The sequence below is a fragment of the Stigmatopora argus genome, chromosome 10 (assembly GCF_051989625.1).
Source record: "Stigmatopora argus isolate UIUO_Sarg chromosome 10, RoL_Sarg_1.0, whole genome shotgun sequence".
Lineage (NCBI taxonomy): Eukaryota > Metazoa > Chordata > Actinopteri > Syngnathiformes > Syngnathidae > Stigmatopora > Stigmatopora argus.
In genome coordinates this window covers 4,052,395-4,059,286 of record NC_135396.1, presented here as the reverse complement: position 1 = coordinate 4,059,286, position 6,892 = coordinate 4,052,395, and the positions used below count along the sequence as shown (strand labels likewise).

The 6,892-nt window shown below is 43.8% G+C and overlaps 1 long non-coding RNA gene across 1 annotated transcript; it reads left to right on the top strand.

Annotated features, from left to right (window-relative positions):
- The first annotated feature begins 2,335 nt into the window (after positions 1–2,335).
- On the top strand, positions 2,336–6,483 carry LOC144083142 (uncharacterized). The gene is made up of 3 exons (XR_013303484.1): positions 2,336–2,489; positions 2,879–2,996; positions 6,339–6,483. It is a non-coding gene; the product is annotated as an uncharacterized LOC144083142 (long non-coding RNA).
- The last annotated feature ends 409 nt before the right edge of the window (positions 6,484–6,892 follow it).

The following is a 6,892-nucleotide window of genomic DNA, read 5'->3' as shown; positions in this document are numbered from 1 at the left end:
GTGTTTTATGATTTTTTTTTTAAAGCAGGCTTGACATTTTTGGAACCTTACTTTAAAAAAAACAAAAACAAAACTCAAACCCTAATTTGAGAAAAGTTTGACCTACAAGTTCCCAAGTGGGGCAGAAAGACGAATGAAATAAAAGACGTATCTCTATTTCACTTCCCTGATGAGTGTGCGGGTAGATTAACTGTGCGCTATTTGGGTCTCGTGCATTTGTCTCAATGGATCATTTGCGAGCACTGGAGCGCCACAGGAGCCTTTGGAAATATGCCTTGTTATACATTTTCTTATATAACGGGATACAAAAAATGAATCTGCCGCTTCTCTGGAAGTGGAACGCAATAACTCGACCATTAAATAGCTAACTTTTTTATATTGTCTAATAGGCCGCAACACTTTTTGTGTGAGGCGCGTCGGCCTCACAGTGTGAGACCTGGGTTCAAATCCTGGTCGGTCCACCTGTGTGGAGTTTGCATGTTCTCCCTGGGCCGTGTGGGGTTTCTCCGGGTACTCCGGTTTCCTCCCACATTCCAAAAACATGCATGGTAGGCTGATTGGACACTCTAAATTGCCCCTAGCTATGAGTGATTGGTTGTTTGTGTCATTGTGCCCTGTGATTGGCTGGCCACCAATTCAGGGTGTTCCCCGACTCTGGCCCGAAGTCAGCTGGGATAGCCTCCAGCACCCCCCACGACCCTAGTGAGGATAAAGCGGTTTAGAAAATGAGATGAGACTTTTTGTGTTGAAATTTAATCATGTTTGAGTGGCCCAGTGTGTGAGTGGTTAGCCCATTGGCTTTGCAGTTCTGGGATCAAGGGTTCGATCCCAGGTTGGTCCTCACTGGGTGGAGTTTGCATGCTCTACCTGGTCTTGTAGGGGTTTTCTCCGGGTACTCTACTTTCCTCCTACATCCCAAATACGTATATGCTAAGCTAGCTCTAAATTGCCTGACCCTAGCAATAATTGGTTTGTCTCCTTGTGCCCTGTGATTGGCTGGCTGCCGATTCAGGGTGTAGGCCCCAGCACCCCTACCACCCCTATGAGGTTAAGTGGAATAAATGAATTTTTTTGAAAACAAACCTGAATCCAGATTTGAAAGCAGCTACTCTCTGTTTACATTGAGTATAGAAGCCAAGATTTTGGTTTGAAATTCATGCCTTGGCTCGACACTCTTAATTTGTTTGATCATGCGAGAGAGTCTTTGTCCGCCGCCCGGCAAAGACGTCATTCCTCAAAGTGACACGCCGGAGAGCGGTGGCGGGTGAGGGATGAATCTTTCCGGAAAAATGCATCAGTGTCTCATCAAGAGTTTGCGTCGGGCCCAGCAGATGAATGTGGATGCGCGACCGTGCATCACCGCTGTCTCCCCACAATGGATGACTGACTACTAGTGAATGACTTTACAAACACTGACACATACCTTGGTCAAATTTGCAGCTACCTTTTCTATTTAATTTCTGGGACTTGGCTGAAACATTGTTTTTTTATCATTGTTGCATTTTGTTAAAATTGTAGGGATTCAGTTTACCCACACCTAAGGGCAATTTAGGGTGTCCAACCAGCCTACCATGCATGTTTTTGGAACTGGAGTACCCAGGGGAAACCCACGCAGGCCCGGGGAGAACATGCAAACTCCCCACGGGTGCACCGACCTGGATTCGAACGCACAAACCACCCAAGCCGCCGGGCCGCCCGTACAGAATTATTTTTTGATGTAAATGACTGCATTCATTTCATTTTGAACTGCAATGACAGCCTTTTACCACTAGACGGCACGGAGGCACAGTGACTTGAGAGATCCATTTCCAATTACAGCTCTTCTTCTACTGCTCAAATCAGAACCCGTGCGTAACTAAGAATGGAACTTTTTTTATTTTATTTTATTTTTTACTGAAATCCGGTCACTTTTTGCATGAAAACATTACAGGGGAGGCCAACCAAGTCCGATCCTCGAGAGCCGCAATCCGGTCTGTTTGACATGTCTTCCCCTTCTAAACGCACCTGAATCAAATCATCGGGATCGGCATCAAACTTCCTGACAACTTCCTGATAAGTTAATCATTTGATCTAAACAAAAAAGTAGTCATTTAAGATGATATTCTTTGGCACTTGACGAAAGCAATGATCTAAAGGACATCGCTCAGATTGTATGTTTTATTAGAGGGATGAAGGAGAATTTCGAGAATTTTCGCATATGGAATCCTGCAAGGAAAAACACGAGGAGCATTTTAAAAAAATAACCTGGTTTCAGATATTTGTTTCCACAGATCGATCGCCAAATCTGACGTCGGGATGCTTAAAATAATGCAAATTCAGGACAGGGTGAAAGAGGACAACCCCTGAGGTAATTTTCCTACTCGTTTTTTGGAGCTACTTGAGAATACTGACAAACTTCCTGAAGTGAATGACACAGTTTGGCTTTTTAGTTTTTACTGTGGACATACTGACACAAGAACTGAATGTGGGAGACCAGAGTTCAAATCCAGGTCAGTCCACCTGTGTGGAGTTTACATGTTCTCCCTGGGCCTGTGTGGGTTTTCTCTGGGTGCTCCAGTTTCCTCCCATATTCCAAAAACATGCATGGTAGGTCTGATTGGGCACTCTAAATCGTGAACGTGAATGGTTATTTGTCTCCTTGTGCCCTGCGATTGGCTGCCCAACAATTCAGGGTGCTCCCAGCCTCTAGCCCGAAGTCAGATGGGATAGGCTCCAGCACCCCCCTGCGATCCTCGTGAGGATAAAGCGGTTCAGAAAATGAGATGAGAAGTGCAGACAAATTTCCAAACATCCAGATGATAGCACGGAAGATTTTGATGTTATTTTCCTCTACTAAACACATTTTTATTGTGATGAACACTAACAAAGCACCCCACAGATTCCAGACGAGTGATGAACACCTCAAATCTCTTATGAGAAATACCACAACAGCATTACCACTAGACTTCAATGCATTGGCTAAAATGGCTGATCAACAACACTCTTCTCATTAAAAGGTATGTTAATACTCCAATGCATTTTTTCAGTTTGTTTTTCACTGTTAAAGAAATGCAGTTTTTTGTTATAGGTATCATATCTTGTGCTGACCCAGCCTATCTGTCAAATTTTAAGTGTTTTAAGTCATGACATAACTTAAAAAAACTTTGGTTTGATTCCCTGATTTAGAAAAGTATATACAAATGTATCAAATTCTTGTTTGTCCGCTAAGCGGCGCTGTTTCCTCAATGTTCTAACATGAGTTTATCCCTCCCATCCCATCTTTCTTCACACCCTCTTTTATGCCCGAGCTCTTTCTGTATCCTTTGTTTCACTGTCCTTCTCAAAAGCTTACTCAATTTCTGTGTGTATATGTGTGTGTTGTTGTTATTGTGTGTGTGTGTGAGATTACCCCACCAATTACTCACAGGGACTTTCACACATCTCTGCTTTGTAAAATGTGTTTTGTTTTCATCCCACAATGCGCTCCGTGACACCTGTTCAACAGATTTGTCCTTTTTTTCTTGTTTCCTCTCCGTCATTCTTCACTCTTTGTCAACACACATGCAAACTATGGCAATTTCCTCCGCAGAGGTGAAGAAGCGCCGTCTTTCGTAATTACCCGAGTGTCTGTGAAATGAATCACGGCTTGGCTGATTGAGCCGCGTGATGGGAATCATCCATCCCGTATCCGGGTGTCGGCGCCCCGGCGCAACCCACGATGCTGCGGGTTGGCTGACTTTTTTTGCTTTTCTGCATGTTTGATGCCTCTGCTGATGCAGACTGGGCGTGGTGGGCTGCTTTTGCTGCTGCTGATGCTGCGGCGAGCAGCCTTCAAAAAGCTACTCTGCTAAATGTGGCTTTTTGTAACCAGTCGTTGACTCTGCCTCACAATTCCTGCTGTTATATGAGACCGGCTTTTTCTTCTTGTGTTAAACATGCTCTCGTTTGGATTGGTATTAGATATTCGGCGCACAGTACTACTCTTATTACCATGTGGCTTTGTCAAAAGGTAAATACATGGACAGTGTTTCCCAACCTCTGTGCAAGATGTCATACGATGTCATATTTAGAGAGAAAAATGAATATGAGATTAAAATGGGACTATTACAAGGTTAAAATCAAAATATGATAAATGTTAAATCATAGATTACAAGATTCTAATTGTGAAACAGTCATTTTGTCGCTTTTTTTTCCCTCTAATATGAAGTTGTTTGGTTTCTGAGGCATCAACTTTTGCCGACGTAAAGTCTGTGTAAGCACATTTTTTTATCGTAATATTTGGAAAAGGCCGAAAATTATGCAATTTAAAAACATTACAATATTTATTTTTGCGTCACTGAAACCAGGAATTGTTGAGGGTCCGCAGACATCAACTTTTGGTGACGTTAGGTCAGTGTGAACAAATGAGATTTTGGAATCATTTTGGAGGTTGATGTGATAAAACTTCAATAAGAATGACTGTTGTTAAAATAGGCGACATAATTTTAAATGAAAAGATTTTCAGATGTGTCCTTTGAGGTTTTAAACTTGGACGATGAATGTACTGTGTAGGTGTATCATCCGATATTTGCAAATATCGCATTTGAATTTATGAGCAATCAATCTTGTTCCGAAAGTCTTATCCTCACAAGGTTTGCGGGGGGTGCTGGAGCTAACTACGCCCACCAAGCAGGGCGACACCCCAAACCGGTGGCCAGCCAATCGCAGGGCACAAGGAGACAAAAGACAACCACTCATAGCTAGGGGTGGGTAATTTAGAGGGTTCAATCAGCTGGCTTAGCATGCACGTTTTGGGGATGTGGGAGGAAACCAGAGTACCCAGAGAAAACCCACGTAAGCCTGGGAAGATCATGCAAAACCCTCATCAGCCTTTACATTTTTTTTTTAATGGAGTTACCCGTTACCGATTGATAAAATCCTTCTTTAACTGCCACAATTGGTGATAGTCACCAAATCTATTGGGTTGGCAGCCATCGTTCAATTGTTGCCAACCCTCCCCGTCCAAATGGATTGGAACAATCACGGGCAGCCAATGAGGTAATATACAAACATATTTTACCAATGATTATAACTCACTGTTTGCTTTTGATGGCGATAGACATTCGAGCCATTTTGATCGGGAGGGCTGGCATCACAATAACAAACTGTGAAATGAGATTATTCACTGCCAGCCTTTTCCAAAAAATTGGCCTTGTAATTCCACATTTTTTCCCCCCAGTTGAAAATATGACAATGTTGTTATGTCCTTTTAAAAATCTTTTGAAAAGAAGCCCGGCCGTGAAAATAGACTTTTCATATTTTGCGTGAGCAGCTTTAAAAATAAGGCAAAAAAAAAAGATCTAATCTAAAATTCGTCATTGTTTGAGGACTAAGTCTTGGCTGGGAAACAGTCGCCAATAAACAACACTATCAGCGACCAAGCAGAACCTCCCGAGCCCGTCGCAATCTGTGACAAAGAGTCGTAGCCAAGAATGGCGACCATTTGGCTTTGGCATTTCATGAAATAAAAGTCTAATTAAACAATGATGCATTCCTCTTTCCCTCGCCTCGCCGTCCTATTGACTTTGTCGCCGCGCTCATCCTCTCGGCACAACAAAGTGGCGTCCGGAGAACAAGGGATGCTGTTTTGTGGCCGCGTATCTCTGAGAGCCAAACCAGCAGCTCTGTGTGATGACTTTTACTTTGAAAATTGACTGAAGTTGTAGTGCCTCTGCTCAAAAAGAAAAAAAAAAGCTCTTGAAGTGAATGTCTTTAGATGGCCTGGAAAAATCCGGCGTGGCAGAAAACGTTGAAGCCATATCGCCCAAAAAATATTTATTTATTTATTTGCATGTGTGAGTGTTTCAGTCTGAAGTTTTAACCGGTACTCGGATGATTCGCCGAAAGATGTTTCGCCGACGGACAGTTCGCCGAATGGACGTTTCGCCGAACGGACGGTTCGCCGAGCGGACGGTTCGCCGAGCGGACGGTTCGCCGAGCGGACGGTTCGCCGAGCGGACGGTTCGCCGAGCGGACGGTTCGCCGAGCGGACGGTTCGCCGAGCGGACGGTTCGCCGAGCGGACGGTTCGCCGAGCGGACGGTTCGCCGAGCGGACGGTTCGCCGAGCGGACGGTTCGCCGAGCGGACGGTTCGCCGAGCGGACGGTTCGCCGAGCGGACGGTTCGCCGAGCGGACGGTTCGCCGAGCGGACGGTTCGCCGAGCGGACGGTTCGCCGAGCGGACGGTTCGCCGAGCGGACGGTTCGCCGAGCGGACGGTTCGCCGAGCGGACGGTTCGCCGAGCGGACGGTTCGCCGAGCGGACGGTTCGCCGAAACGGGATTCGCGCGCTTGGAATTGAATTCTTTCTTTCTATTTCAGATGGCTCCATCTATGAACTGTGTCAAAAAAAGAAGAGCCAATAGAAATGCACAGATGACACTTTTTAATTGACGTCAAATAAAAAACAAAAGGATTCTCTGAAAGACATTTTTGGACAAAAAACGACACAAGCTTCATCTACAAAAAAGGTAAGATCAAACATTTTAATTGACCTTAAGAGAGAAAAGAAAACTAAAATCAATGTGACATGATACATTTAGTCTTTTAAATGTTTGTGGTCGTCCTATTTTGCCAAAACAAATCTAACTAAAGCAAAACAATTAAGCAAAATCAAAGTCCCCATCACAGAAAAACAACAGTTTGAAACAGGGAAATTACTCATTATCACAATTATCATTACTTATCCTATTTCTTCAATTAAGTCCACGAGTTTCCTCAAATATTGTCTGCACAAGATGTTTAAATTTCACCTTAATTCGGTTGCATTTCTCAGCTTTATCTCTGTATTTCTTTGAGTTCAGGCTGGTTGTCTTTAAAAGTCTAAAAAAGTTGTCAAGTTTTCATTAATTCATCCTTTACTTTAAGACACTGGC